Raw genomic sequence first — 16,748 nt, 5'->3', positions numbered from 1 at the left:
TCAGCACCAGGCCTGCCCTACAAGAGCTCCTGAAGGAAGCAATAAACATGGAAAGGAACAACCAGTACCAGTCACTGCAAAAACATGCCAAATTGTAAAAACCATCAATGCTAGGAAGAAACTGCATTAACTCACAAGCAAAATAACCAGCTAACATCATAATGACAGGATCAAATTCACACATAACCATATTAACCTTAAATGTAAATGGGCTAAATGAGCCAATTAAAAGACACAGATTGAAGAATTGGATAAAGAGTCAAGACCCATCAGTGTGCTGTATTCAGGAGACCCATCTCATGTGCAGAGACACACATAGGGTAAAAATAAAGGGATGGAGGAAGGAGGAAGATCTACCAAGCAAATGGAAAACAAAAAAAGGCAGAGGTTGCAATACTAGTCTCTGATAAAACAGACTTTAAGCCAACAAGGATCAAAAGAGACAAAGAAGGCCATTACATAATGGTAAAGAGTTCAATTCAACAAGAAGAGCTAACTATCCTAAATATATATGCACCCAATACAGGAGCACCCAGATTCATAAAGCAAGTCCTTAGAGACCTACAAAGAGACTTAGACTCCCACAGAATAATAATGGGAGACTTTAACACCTGACTGTCAACATTAGACAGATCAACGAGACAGAAAGTTAACAAGGATATCTAAGACTTGAACTCAGCTCTGCATCAAGCAGACCTAACAGACATCTACAGAACTCTCCACCCCAAATCAACAGAATATACATTCTCCTCAGCACCACATCACACTTATTCCAAAACTGACCACGTAGTTGGAAGTAAAGCACCCCTCAGCAAATGTAAAAGAACCGATACTATAACAAACTGTCTCTCAGACCACAGTGCAATCAAACTAGAACTCAGGATTAAGAAATTCACTCAAAACCACTCAACTACATGGAAACTGAACAACCTGCTCCTGAATGACCACTGGGTACATAACGAAATGAAGGCAGAAATAAAGATATTCTTTGAAACCAATGAGAACAAAGACACAACATACCAGAATCTCTGGGACACATTTAAAGCAGTGTGTAAAGGGAAATTTATAGCACTAAATACCCACAACAGAAAGCAGGAAAGATCTAAAATTGACACCCTAACATCACAATTAAAAGAACTAGAGAAGCATGAGCAAACACATTCAAAAGCCAGCAGAAGGCAAGAAATAACTAAGATCAGAGCAGAACTGAAGGAGATAGAGACACAAAAAAAAACCCTTCAAAAAAAATCAATGAATCCAGAAGCTGGCTTTTTGAAAAGATTAACAAAATTCATAGACCACTAGCAAGACTAATGAAGAAGAAAAGAGAGAAGAATCAAATACGTGCAAAAAAAAAAAATGATAAAGGGGATATCACCACCGATCCCACAGAAATACAAACTACCATCAGAGGATACTATAAACACCTCCATGCAAATAAACTAGAAAATCTAGAAGAAATGGATAAATTCCTGGACACATACACCCTCCCAAGACTAAACCAGGAAGAAGTTGAATCCCTGAATAGACCAATAACAGGCTCTGAAATTGAGGCAATAATTAATAGCCTATCAACCAAAAAATGTCCAGGACCAGATGGATTCACAGCCGAATTCTACCAGAGGTACAAAGAGAAGCTGATACCATTCCTTCTGAAACTATTCCAATCAATAGAAAAAGAGGACATCATTCCTAACTCATTTTATAAGGCCAGCATCATCCTGATACCAAAGCCTGGCAGAGACACAACAAAAAAAAAAGAGAATTTTAGATCAATATCCCTGATGAACATCGATGCAAAAATCCTCAGTAAAATACTGGCCAACTGAAAACAGCAGCACATCAAAAAGCTTGCCCACCACGATCAAGTTGGTTTCATCCCTGGGATGCAAGGCTGGTTCAACATACGCAAATCAATAAACGTAATCCATCATATAAACAGAACCAAAGACAAAAACCACATGATTATCTCAATAGATGCAGAAAAGGCCTTTGACAAAATTCAACAGCACTTCAAGCTAAAAACTCTCCATAAACTAGGTATTGATGGGACATATCTCAAAATAATAAGAGCGATTCAGGACAAACCCACAGCCAATATCATACTGAATGGGCAAAAACTGGAAGCATTCCCTTTGAAAACTGGCACAAGACAGGGATGCCCTCTCTCACCACTCCTATTCAACATAGTGTTGAAAGTTCTGGCCAGGGCAATCAGGCAGGAGAAATAAATAAAGGGTATACAATTAGGAAAAGAGGAAGTCAAATTGTCCCTGTTTGTAGATGACATGATTGGATATTTAGAAAACCCCATCTCAGCCCAAAATCTCCTTAAGCTGATAAGCAACTTCAGCAGTTTCAGGATACAAAATCAATGTGCAAAAATCACAAGCATTCCTATACACCAATAACAGACAAACAGAGAGTCAAACCATGAGTGAACTCCCATTCAGAATTGCTTCAAAGAGAATAAAATACCTAGGAATTCAACTTACAAGGGATGTGAAGGACCTCTTCAAGGAGAACTACAAACCACTGCTCAACAAAATAAAAGAGGACACAAACAAATGGAAGAACATTCCATGCTCATGGATAGGAAGAATCAGTATCGTGAAAATGGACATAGTGCCCAAGTAATTTATAGTTTCAATGCCATCCCCATCAAGCTACCAATGACTTTCTTCACAGAATTGGAAAAAACTACTTTAAAGTTCATGTGGAACCAAAAAAGGAGCCCGCATTGCCAAGACAATCCTAAGCCAAAAGAACAAAGCTGGAGGCATCGCGATACCTGACTTCAAACTATACTACAAGGCTACGGTAACCAAAACAGCATGGTACTGGTAACAAAACAGAGATATAGACCAATGGAAGAGAACAGAGCCCTCAGAAATAATAGCACACATCTACAACCATCTGATCTTTGACAAACCTGACAAAAACAAGAAATGGGGAAAGGATTCCCTATTTAATAAATGGTGCTGGGAAAACTGGCTAGCCATATGTAGAAAGCTGAAACTGGATCCCTTCCTTACACTTTATACAAAAATTAATTCAAGATGGATTAAAGACTTAAATGTTAGACCTACAACCATAAAAACCCTAGAAGAAAACCTAGGCAATACCATTTGGACTAGATTGAGTTGGTTTTAGAGATGGCACATACATCTTTTAATAAGTTCGTTCTTTTGTATTGCCAGCACAAGTGTAAGGGTAACAGTGTAGTTTAAATGCATTTATTAAAATGTGTTGATTTTTCTTTTGAATTTGGACATTGCCCATTTTGTTTTAATGTAAATGCAACTGTAAGAAGTTAGGTTTTTAATATTTGATCTTCCTCCTTTAGGAAATGAATGCATTCAAAACAATGTTTTTCAGTTAAATTCTTTTTTTAATCCTTGTATTTATTTATTGTTTTTTTAATTTTACTTTAAGTTCTAGGGTACATGTGCAGGTTTCTTACATATGTATACATGTGTCATGTTGGTGTGCTGCACCTGTTAACTCGTCATTTACATTAGGTATGTCTCCTAATGCTATCCCTCCCCCCTCCCCCCACCTTACTTCATGTCCACTGCAGAGGAGACATGAGCTTGAAGTATGGACAAGTGAGAAGGGCCTGGTGAACAACTCAAACTTTTTGTTTTGTTTTGAAGACCAGGTCTCACTCTGTTGCCCAGGCTGCAGTGCAGTGGCAAGATCTCGGCTCACTGCAACCTCTGCCTCCCGGGTTCAAGCGATTCTCCTGCCTCAGCCACCCAAGTAACTGGGATTACAGGTGCCTGCCATCACACCCAGATAATCTTTGTATTTTTGTAGAGACAGGGTTTTGCCATGTTGGCCAGGCTGTTCTCAAACTTTTGATACCTCAAGTGATCCACCCACTTCAGCCTCCCAGAAGTGCTGGGATTACAAGAATGAGCCACCATGCCTGGCCAACACCTAAGACTTTCCTATAGACCCATCTTAAAACAGAAGACCAAGGTTCCACAAATTCAATATAATCAGCCACTAATTTTAACATTCATCAAGGGAAGCATAAAAAGAGTTTAGAGATATGATGTATCATATCCACTCTATAACAAAAATTTTCTATTCATGAAATGAAGCAGGAAAATGTGACCTACTATCAAGGGGGAAAAAAGAGTCAAAAGTCCATTAATACAGTAAAAGAATAAACAAGGACTTCGAAACAGCTATTATGAATACATTCAAAGACTTAAAGAAAAATACTGTTACAATGAGGAATCTCAGCAGATAAATGGAATTTTTTAATGGAATTTTTTTAACAAAATACTGTAATTGAAGGGTGCATTCATTGAAAACAGGCTTCCCTACACATTAAACACAACATTTAAAAGAGTCTGAAAAACAGAGAAAGATTGAAAAAAATTAATATATATTCATGGACCAATTTTAAACAGAATAACATGTAAGCAGAATCTCAGAAGGTAAAACAGAGGAATGGGGCAGAAAAGGCATTAAGTGAGGTCTAAAATGTACCAAATTCTGTGAAAAACATCAACTTAAAATCAAACAGGCCAGGTGCAGTGGCTCACGCCTGGGATCCCAGCACTTTGGGAGGCCAAGGTGGGCGAATCACGAGGTCAGGAGTTCAAGACCAGCCTGATCAACCCGGTGAAACCCCATCTCTACTAAAAATACGAAAAATTAGCTGGGTATGGTGGCTTGCACCTGTAATCCCAGCTTACTCGGGAGGCTGAGGCAGGAGAATTGCTTGAATCCAGGAGGCGGAGGTTGCAGTGAGCCGAGATCACGGCACTGCACTCCAGCCTGGGCAACAGAGCAAGACTCAGTCTCGCAAAAAAAAAAAAAAAAAAAAAAAAAAAACTAAATAAATGAAAAATAAGCTCACCAAAGTCCAAACAGAATACAAAAACAATTCATAAATACAATATAATTTTATCCTACTCAATATGTATGTTATATTTATATGACAATAACTTTCAACATCTTGAAAATTAAAGAAACAATGGAGACCAGAGAAGAATAAAATGACATCTTAGAAGTGATTGAAGAAAAAAAAATCAACTGAGAATTCTATATCCAGCAAAAATATCCTTGAAAAATGACAGTAAAACATAGATATATTTAAAGTAATGAAAACTGATGCTATTACTAGACCTATACATTATGCAACATTAAAGGAAGTTCTTGGTGGCACATGCCTGTAGTCCTAGCTACTCAGCAGGCTAAAGCAGGAGGATTGCTTGAGCCCAGGAATTTGAGGTTACAGTGAGCTATGAGTGCATCACTGCACTCCAGCCTGGGCAATACAGTGAGACCCTGTCTCTAAATAAGTTAATAAAATGGAATATTTAAAAACTACAATAATCTCAATAAATACCAAAAAGGGGAGAGGGCATCTGACAAAATTCAGCATCCATTCATAATTTATAAATAAAAATCCTGGCCAGGCACGGTGGCTCACGCCTGTAATCTCAGCATCTTGGGAGGCCGAGGCAGATGGATCACAAAGTCAGGAGTTCGAGACCAGCCTGGCCAACATAGTGAAATCCCATCTCTACTAAAAATATAAAAAGACTTAGCTGGGTGTGATGGCAGGCGCCTGTAGTCTCAGCTACTTGGGAGGGGGAGTCAGGAGAATCGCTTGAACCCGGGAGGCGGAGCTTGCAGTGAGCCGAGATTGCACCACTGCACTCCAGCCTGGGTGACAGAGTGAGACTCCATCTCAAAAAGTAAATTAATTAATTAACTAAATTAAATTAAAATCCCAGTAAACTGGAAGGAAACATCTTGTCTGATTTTCTTTTCTTTAATCTACAAAATATCCACTACTGACATACTACTTACTGGGGAAAGACTGAATGCCTTCCCCTTTAAGATCAGGAACAAGAGAAGGATGTTCACTCTCATTTTAAAAAAAAAAAAAGTCATTTTAAAACGTATTTTATGTTAACACAGAAATTAGTTTAATTTTCTTTCTTTGTTTTGAGATGGAGTCTCGCTCTGTCGCCAGACTGGAGTGCAGTGGCACAATCTCCGCTCACTGCAACCTGCGCCTCCCAGGTTCAAGCGATTCTCCTGCCTCAGCCTCCTGAGTAGCTGGGATTACAGATGTGCGCCACCATACCCAGATAATTTTTGTATTTTTTTAGTAGAGACGGGGTTTCACCACATTGGCCAGGATGGTCTCTATCTCTTGACCTCGCAACCTACCTCCCACCCCGCTGCCTCGGCCTCCCGAAGTGCTGGTATTACAGGCATGGGCCACCTTGCCCAGCCGCTTTCGTTTTTTAAAGAGACAGGGTCTCTCTACATTGCCCAGGCTGGACTTGAACTCCTGGGCTCAAGCAATCCTCTAGTTGGGACTACAGGACCATACCACTGCACCCAGCCATTCTCACCATTTATTTTCAATGTTGTATTGAAGATCCCAGATGCTGCAATAATACGTGAAAAAGAAATTAAAGGGCCAGGCACGCTGGCTCATGCCTGTAATCCCAGCACTTTGGGGGGCTGAGGTGGGAGGATCACTTGAGCCCAGGAGTTCAAGACCAACCCGGGCAACAGGATGAACCCCATCTCTACAAAAAATACAAAAAAAAAAAGAGCCGGCCATGGTGGCACGCATCTGTAGACCCAGCTACTCAGGAGGCTGAGGCAGGAGCGTGGCTTGAGCCCAGAAGTTCCAGGTTGCAGTGAGCTATGATGGAGCCACTGAACTCTAGCCTGGGAGCGTGAGATGCTGTCTCAAAAAAAATAAAAAATAAAAACTCAAAGCACAATCCCTAAAACAAAAAGTTGACTGACTAGACTTCATCAAAATTTAAAACTTCCACTCATCGAAATACTCTGTTAAAGAAAAGATAAGGCAAGTTACAAAACAGGAGAAAGTACTCTCAATACTCTGATCTGACATAGAATTTGTATTGTGAGTACATTAAGAATTCCTGCATATCAATAGGAAAAAGATAATCCATTTTTTAATGGGCAGAAAGCTTGAACAGGCATCCTACAAAAGAAAATACACTGTCAAAAACCATGCAAAAAGGTGCTCAACATCACTAGATATTAAGGAAATCCAAAATAAAACCACAATGAGATACCATTCCACACCCACTAGAATAGCTAAAATTAAAAAGGTTGACTACCCAAGTGTTGGTGAGGATGTAAAACAACTAGAACATTCATATATTCAGGTGGGAATATAAAAAGGAAAACCACTTTGAAAAACTAGTTTCCTGTAAAGTTAAATACACATATGCCTATAAACCAGCAATTCCATTCCTAGGTATTTACTCAAGAGAAATGAAAACACATGCTTGCAAAAAGACCTGTATAGGCCTTATTCATAATAGTCAAAAACTGGATTCTACCCAAATGTCCATCAACAGAAGATAAACTGTGAAATATTCACCCAATGAAATATTACTCAGCAATAAAAACTACTCATACATCCAACCCCATGGATGAATCTCAAAATATGTTAAGCCAAAGAAGTCAGATACACAAGAGCACGCACTGTATGAAGATAGAACAAAACTAATCTACATTTAGAAATCAGTGTTTGGAGGCAAGAGAAATTGAATGGAGAGAGCAACAAGGGAACGTTGTGAGGTAATAAAAATGCTCTACATCTTCTTGTAGTTATTGGTTACATGTGTATAATCGTCACACCTCATCCAAGTGAACAGCTAACATCTGCACATTTTACTGTATTTTAATTACACCTCAATAAAAATAAAATTTTAAATTTCTAAATAAATCTGTGAGCTTAATATTGTATTAATTTTCCTTTTCTTGGGTTGTCACATGTATGTTTAGTGTGTGTGTGTATATATATATTCTTACATATATTCAATAAATATTCATCATCTACAATGTGCTGAAATTTTCACTAGATCCAAAGTAACTGCAAGTCTATGCCCTCAGGAAGTCCACCTCAGCCTCCTAAAGTGTTGGAATTACAGACGTAAGCCACTGTGTGTAGCTGCCAGCATTTTCTTTTATTTCCAGACAGGTCCTCTGAACCCCCCAAACAATGAAATGTTCTAGCATCCTATTGTTAGACCCTTTGTCTCTGTGTCTAATTGATATTTCTCTGCTTATTAATAGCTCAGTTCGGCTTATTTATGTGTCCAAAGTTCTGCTTTTCATCTTCTATTCAGGACCTAATAGGAAGGTTTTTCCAATACCTAACTCTTCTTTTAGGGGATACATGGTGGTTCTTTCTCCTTCTCACAGACCCTGTGTATACCTTTATTGTGGACATCCCATACTGTGTGTTATTATTTGTTTAAGCATGTGGTTCCTTCTATATGGTGGCTTTTAAATCCCCAGAAGGGTATAAGATAACACTAACATACATAAACATTTGAGACAGATGGGGAAGGAATGAGTTTTTTTATTGTATATCTTTTTTCTTTTTGCCCTCTTACTTTCGGAGTATACACATGTGTATAATTTAAAATAATAATAACCTTTAAAAATACTATATCAGAATCAACAGGATTTGGTAACTTATTTAATGTGAAAGGTAGCGGAGATGGAGAACTCGAGATGACTCCCAGGTTTCTGACATGATAAACCTAGTCATCCCCTACAACTTTAAAAAAAAAGAAAGAAAGAAAGAAATCTGTTATTAATCAAAGTACAAGTTGGAAAGATGTTAAAGAGTAAGAGAAGGTAGCTCAGTTTGAGACATGTTGTACTGAAGGTGCTGGGTCCAACAGTGCACTAGAAAAACAAGATGGGAAATTCAGGAGAATGGTCAGGGGACATAGTTGTTACTAGAAGCCTTGGAGAAGAAAACATGTATACAAGGCTAATTTTCTAGGAATTATTTATTCTATAAGGCCAATTAACAGGGATGAAACCAACACCCACGGAATAAACTAAAAAAGCAACTATATCAAAATGACAGCGTAAGACCATATATTATTATCCTTTTCATAAAGACATCAGGCTCTCAATAAAAGATTATTTAGTAATTTAGTCCCCCAGGTTCACAACAGATTAGAAACATCCAAAAAAAAAAAAAGGTGTAGGAATAGCTTCCAGAGGCAATCAAACGGCGGCGGCAGCATGAGGGTACAAAAACAAAAACAATTTAAGACTTCAAAAAGCATAGCATTCTTTACTCTTCATTAAAGCCAGAAATCCCATCTTTCCATCATCTAAGACTTGGTCAAAATGGTCACTCCTTCAAGAAGTTCTTCATAGTTCCTACACTCTCAGAGTAACATGATTAATCTCCATTTGTCAAGTTTCCAATTCCAAATATTGTATTGACACCTTCCTGAAGGCACTAACGATACTCTGGCTTGTTTTATAATTATTTTTATACCAGCCTCTTTCCTCCCACTTGAATATACATCTCTTGATTGAATATCTTTCATCTTTATATCTCTATCCAGCACTGTGTACCACCACATCCTTGCACAGTATGCAAGTATGCAAACATCCATTCAGTAATTATCCCATTTTCGCATTCTCTAAAACTATGTAAATGGACTTCGCCACATATGGTCTCCCTGCAAAAAGTTAACTGCTTTTTTACTGTGTACTTACATTTTGGCACCAACCTAACATTTGACCCGGCTTATCCCAAACACTAATGAAATAAGGAGTGATGGGAAGTGACAGCTAGTAAGTTTGGGGTTTTTTTTTAATTTTTATGATTTTTAACCAGCATATAATTGTACATGTTTGTGGGTTACGTGGTGATACTTCAATACATACAATGTGTAATGATCAAATCCGGGTAATTAATATATCCATCACTTCAAACATTTATCATTTATTTGTGTTGGGACATTCAAATCCTGTCTTCTAGCTAGCTGAAAATATGTAACAACAACACAGGTCTGAACTGTGCAGTTTCACTTATACATGGATTTTGTTCAGTAAAAGTTACAGTGTGCCTGCCTCTCCTTCCTCCTCTTCCACCTCCTCCACCTCTTCCACCTTGTCACCCTTGAGACAACAAGACTAATCCTTCCTTTTCCTCCTCCTCCTCAACCTACTCAACAGGAAGACAAAAAGGCTAAAGACCTTTATGATGATCCACTTCCACTTAATGAATAGCCAATATATTTTCCTTCCTTATAATTTTCTTAATAAAATTGCCTTCTCTCTAGCTTGCTTTAAGAATACAGTATGGAGGCCAGGCATGGTGGCTCACACCTGTAGTCCCAGCACTTTGGGAGGCCAAGGCAGGCGGATCACCTGAGGTCAGGAGTTCAAGACCAGGCTGGCCAACATGGCAAAACCCCATCTCCACTAAAAATACAAAAATTAGCTGGACGTGGTGGCGGGTGCCTGTAATCCCAGCTACTCTGGAGGCTGAGGCATGAGAGTCGCTTGAACCCAGGAGGCGGAGATTGCAGTGAGCCAAGATCGTGCCACTGCACTCCATGTGTTAATTGACAGCTTGTGTTATCAGTAAGGCTTCCAATCAACAGTAGGCTATTACTAGCTAAGTTTGGAGAAATAAAAGTTATATGTGGAGTTTCAACTGCACAGGGGTTGGTGCCCCTAACCCCTTCGCTGTTCAAGGGTCAGCTATAGTCACCCGGTACAACACTAGAACTTATTCCTCCTATCTAGCTAAATTTTGTAGCCTTTAGCCAACTTCTATCCCTTCTCACCTCTTGAGGAACCCCCATAATATTCTCTGTAATGGCTGTACTAATTTACATTTGGCTTGGCGTTTTAAACAGGAGACAAAAATGTTCCAAACTCAGACTGTGATGATGGTTGCACAAACCTATGAGTATCCTAGAAAACAATGAATTGTATATTTTCAATGGATTATGGTATGTGAGTTATATCTCAATAAAGCTGTTTTTTTAAAATGAGGTTTCTGCTATCAATCCCACTGTTCAGATTAGGAAGTTGAGATTTAGTAAGATTAGGTAATTGCTTGTTTAGCTAGAGCAGATAAAAACCCACGCTGTCTTGACTCTTAAGTCTATATGCTTAAATTAACCACCATGCTCTTCTGCATTCCTTAGAAAGGGACCTCACTTATCAAGCATCACATCATGATATATGCTCCTAGGGATGTTCAAGTCTTAAACGTCAGTGACCTTCCAAATTCCAACTACAGTTATAAAGACTTGACCTATTTATGTTACCCCAGAAGGCTAGGGAGAGTCGAAAGCTGAAAGGAATGGTACCAAAGAGACAGAGGGGGAAAAAGAGCTCAAGAGCTTCTACTTAGGCCAGGCGCAGTGGCTCATGCCTGTAATTCCAGCACTTTGAGAGGCCAAGGCGGGCAGATCACCTGAGGCCAGGAGTTCATCGAGACCAGCCTGGCCAACATGGTGAAATCCTGTCTCTACTAAAAATACAAAAAATTAGCTGGATGTGGTGGCGTGCACCTGTCGTCCCAGCTACTCAGGAGGCTGAGGCAGGAGAATCGCTTGAACCCACGAGGCGGAGGCTGCAGTGAGCCGAAATAGCACCACTGCCCTCTAGCCTGGGCAACAAGTGCGAAACTCTGTCTCAAAAAAAAAAGAAAACCAAAAACTAAGCACCCCTCATCTCTGGGGCAACTGAAATACCCAGGTCCAGGCTGCCATGCCTGACAAGAAAAGAGAAGAAAACCAAATGACAATATGAATAAAAATGAAATGATAGTTGAAGGTGGTAGGGAGGAATGATGAGACAGGATAAGCAGATGGTACAAGGTGGGGCTGACTCTATGCAAAATTTATTTGCTCTGACTCTCAAATCTCCCTTCCTGTCTGTCGCTTCAGTTTCTCTTCTACCTTATGTTAACACCAAGTCAAGGGCTTTCAATACTCTGATACTGACCCAAAATTGTTCAAAGCCGGGTGCTGTAGCCTCTCCATTCCGAGCACTGCTCCCTGTCAAGGTGCCACAAGCCCCAAAATATTTTTCCTCTTCTGAAAGTCCCACCTCTCTCAGACCATCTTAGCTCTTAGGTAAGGGTGAAGGTAGGTGGTGGGAGCAGCAAATAAATTAAACTAGCATTAAACCACTTGATTAAAGAATATGTTGCAAATGACTTCCCCCTAATAAGCATATAAACAAATGGTTACCTTCACTCACAAAGAAATAAAACCTAAAACAAGACAAATTTCATATATATCAAATTGGCAATATAGTTTTTAAAGTCCAATGTTGGTAAATACATGTCAAAGGTATTCTCATACAGTGCTGGTTAACGCAAACTATTACAACATAGTACTTACTCAACAGGAGTCAGAAAAAATAATTACGTTATAAAATATTCTAATCATTTCATGATTATGTTGATCTGTATGTGCCAGTATGAAAAGAGCTTGTAACTTAACCAGGAAAAAAGTAAATTACAGTTAAAAAATAAAATATTAGGCTGGGCGTGATGGCTAATGCCTGTAATCCCAACACTTCAGGAGGCTGAGGCGGGCGGATCACGAGGTCAGGAGTTTGAGACTAGCCTAGCCAACATAGTCTCTACTAAAAATACAAAAATTATCCGGGCACGGTGGCACATGCCTATAGTCCCAGCTACTCGGGAGGCTGAGGCAGGAGAATCGCTTGAACCCAGGAGATGGAGGTTGTGGTGAGCCGAGATCGCCCCCACTGCACTCCAGCCTGGGCAACAGAGCGAGACTCCATCTCAAAAAATAATAATAATAATAATAAAATAAATAAAATAGTAAATTTTATTAGTAAATTTTAATAAATAGTAAATTTTAATAGTACAGCAGTTTAACAATACTCTTTGTATAATTTTTTTTTAAAGTAAACTTTTGAGAAACTGTTAACAGTGAGTTACCTGTGGGGGGAGGAGAAAAGTAACATTTTTTACTCTCTGTACCATTAATTTTTTTTTTAACCATACACCTGTATAACATTTAACTTAAAATACACAATTCATTAAGTACTCTATTCCCCTAATAGAGTACTTAAGGCCTGCAACTCTCACCCCTGCAACTCTCACCCCCGCACCCAATCCAAACCATCCCATATCTGAAAGCCACCTGGTAAAATTTCAGCTACTAAGGGATATATTTTGGAGATACAGAGCTTTCCTTTAAAATCTCCTAATTACTTCCCTAAAATTACCTCTGGGGAGAAAGAATCCTATCCTACCTAAGGAAACACAAACTCTCATTTCTTTCCAGGTCCCTAACCATTCTCTTCTAGAGAAAGACAACGGTCTTGGTTATAACAGCCCCTCCTTCTCCTTATGGGATCTAATCTTGGCTAATTTCACTCTCCCACATAAAAAGAGCAACCTCAACTCTTCACTGAAAAGGAAGGAGGGCCTGCTCCTTCGGAACTAAGTAACAGCAGAGTTCCTACTCTCTGGTCTGTCTCAGTTCTCATCACCTTGCTGTGGATGGCCAACCACTACTCTACACTTCTATAGGACAGGGTGTCTTCTTCAGTCCTGTTTATTAAACCATCCTTGGTACTGTATGTATACAGAAGTTTAGTGCCTGTTCATTTTAACTGAATCAGGTCATGATCTGTCAAAAGAGAGAGTGGCAGGCCTCAAAATAGTTTCTTGCTTTAATCAGTCCTTCCCCCACGCCTGTTAGCCTTCAAGTTTTACACAGCTAAACCAAGTATTTCTAATTACTACTTATTATTAATGTCTAATTATTAGAACACAATGATTATGGATACTTTTTAAATCTCAAAGGCTTTAAGATTTGAACAACTAAATTTTATTCACCTAAGATTTATTGTCATGATTTTCTCACTGTACATGATCACTCATGCCAGCTAAAACAATTACAGTCTCAACACAGCAGACTTATTCTTAATTCTGAACTAACTGATGAGAAAGGATTCTAAAACCTTTTTCAACTAATGGGGGGAAATGGTTAGAATCAGGTGGCTTATAACAGAACAGTGTGAGAAAAGGGCTCAACTCTACTCTCCAAGGAGTTAGAACTGTAAACCATTTGGCAGCTTCTTAACTAAGTTTAAAAAGTAAATACATTCTCAGAGAAATTACTGGGCTTATTTTTAAACTAAGTATTTTTGGAATCTTTAACATTCCCGAACAGAAATACGAAAATCAAATAAAATGCATATTGTAACTGGAAGTGACAGATGACTTCTGTGGCAAACTAAGTTTAAAAATTAAAAAACACACACACTCATGTATGCACTGTATCTTGTAACAAAACAAAGGTCATACTAACTTTCCCAAATTACTCTTAAAAGTTTCACAAACAATAAATAAATGCCATGTCAAGTAATATTACATAATGAAAGAGCAGGCAGCTCCCGGAGACAGAGACCTACAAGAGGTTATCTTCTGAGACAACCTAAATGGACTGAATCCTAAACAGAAATTATTAAAAACCAGACGCTGAAACAGATGGCTAACCACAAAACTTTATTCTTGGTTAAATGAACAAAAAGGTGAGAAGGGGATGGAAGGTAATGTGCTACCCTGAATTTTTATTAATAAATATTGCTAAATCCTGAATAGAACAAAAAAAAAAGACAATGGGGAAACTTCTCAGCTTCCAGGATATCTAAGAGCTGCCCCAATTCCACCACATGAATACGACTGTGACCTCAGATAAATCAATGAAATTAAAATCTGAACCGAATTTCTCATGTATAAGCGAGTTGGAGATCATCCTTAAGTTTTCTTGTTGCTCTCCAACACTAACGGAGGAAACATAAATGTATTCTTTTCCAATATAAGTTATATACAGTCCATGTCATTCAAGAGTCCATAAGCCAAATCTTACTGAGCGCACTCCTGTTAGTTCTAAGGCAGTCTCTAAATTTCCCAAGAGGAATAAGCAGAAAGAATACAACTTCCCGAAATATTTCTTTCTCACAAAGTTTTGGGTATTTTCTACCATTGCATTCTTCTCCAGGGCAAGCCCTAACACAAAGTATTGCTTTATCTGAGGCCTAACAAATTATTGATAAAGCCTACTCCTCAAAATGTTACTTTGTTAAACAAAGCTGCAGAACAATTTAAACAACTTTCATCAAACAGCCAACTCGGTAGAATCTTACTACAAATAAGCTTAATACAAACATCTCACGACAAGAATCACTATCATCAGTATATGTCTCTCTAATACGGGGGTAAAAATGAGAGGGGAGAGACATAACACGAGAGAATAAAGGCGACAAGAGTAACAAAAGCTGCTGTAAAAGTGAATATAGGAAAAATCAGCCTTAACCAAAACAAGGAGAAAAGAAAAAAAGAAAAAGGGTGAACATAAACACTACCTTCCCATTTAAAATACACCTTAAAGTAAACGCCAGCTGAGAAGAGGACAATTTTTTAAACCATCAGAAAAAGGAGGAAAAAGTCACTATTTGGATAATTTTTATAAAGTCTAAAGTGCATCTTTTTACATATACTTGTAAACGTATATTAAGCACAAATCTTATTTCTAAGGAATAACGTTCTTAAAATGTTTTTACAGTTTCTGACAATCAATCGACCTTAACATAAAAGGTCCCATGTAACTTTCACCTACATGTTCACCACTACAAATTTTAATTCGGTTTTCTGCTATCACCATGAGATACAAGACTGTTTCACGAACTGATCCTCATACACCATTGAATACTCATTTTATTGTCCCTAAAGATGCGAACATCTCAGACGTGTGTACTGCATAACGAGCTGTCTTTCAAGTCCATATTTGTGGCTTTTAACTAGTTTACCTGACCACTACATGAGTTAATATAAAAAACGTTCTGTCTGGGAACTCTGGATGGGTTAACTGAGAACAATGACTATATTGCCGTTCAAGTATTGGGTAATCACGATTTATTTACAGCTCGCCTCCTGCATGTAAACACAACGTGAGTTTTTGAAGTTTATTAGGAAGATGGTATAGGATTACCCAACTCTCTCCACACCGCAGACCAACTCTCTAAATTAAAGCTATATCCAAAGTTTCCGAAACTATTTCATCGACAGGGTAGGATCAGTCGGGGCACCACTGCCCATCCATCACCTCTTATTAATACAAGAAGCACTTTCTTCGACATAAAAAAGGGTTAACCCTTGCTGGGGTAGAGAGGCTGTTGAAGACGCGCGCGGAATGGGTGGGTAGCTGCTCTTTCAACCCTTCCCGGAGCTCGCCCCGTCCGCGGCAAGAAACGCAGCAGCCTGCAGTTCCGAAGGCGAGGGGCGGCGTTTCTGGTTTCAGTCATTCCTCCAAAATAACTGTCGAGCTACTTCAGAGTTAGCTTTCACGTCTCTACCAAAAACCAACAGCAGTAGCAGCAACAACAACAAACAAGGTTTTTCTCCGGACCGAAAACTTTTAAAGTAGCATTAAAATAACAGTGCAAAAACATTAACGAGTCACAATTGCACACCATTTTCCCCGCCGTTCCTTCCGAAAGGAAAGCTAGAACCCAGTTGTCGCCTGGGAGGAGTCCCTCCACGCCAGCGCTGGGCTCTTCCTCAACGGGGTCCTCAGGTTCCCCGAGCACCCACTCCGGGCGGCGCGGTGAGCGCGATTTCCCTCCGGCGAGCAGCGAGGAACAGCGCAAAAATGTCACGCTCAGCCCGTCCCCTGGCCCGAAGCGCAGGCCAGGCGGCGCGCGGGGACCCGGCGGCGAGGGCGAGGGCGCCCGCGGCCCCGACCCGCGGTCCCCGCCCGCCCCTCGCCCGGAAGGGGGAGAAGCCCGCCCGCGGGAGGATTCAACAGGAGCACCGCGCCGCCCGCCTGCCGCCCGGGAAACAGCCGCCGGCCGGCCGGGGCGCGGGGGGAGGGGCGCGGCGGCGGCGGCGGCGGCGGCGG

General features: G+C 39.7%; 1 protein-coding gene across 2 annotated transcripts in view; it reads right to left on the bottom strand.

The window, feature by feature from the left end:
* Positions 1–16,748, bottom strand: part of PDS5B (PDS5 cohesin associated factor B) — a 182,770-nt gene that overhangs the window by 165,038 nt on the left and 984 nt on the right. The window lies entirely within an intron of this gene.

Source organism: Theropithecus gelada, chromosome 17 (assembly GCF_003255815.1).
Source record: "Theropithecus gelada isolate Dixy chromosome 17, Tgel_1.0, whole genome shotgun sequence".
NCBI lineage: Eukaryota > Metazoa > Chordata > Mammalia > Primates > Cercopithecidae > Theropithecus > Theropithecus gelada.
The sequence above is the reverse complement of the archived record's forward strand: the minus strand, read 5'-3'. Positions and strand labels throughout refer to the sequence as shown.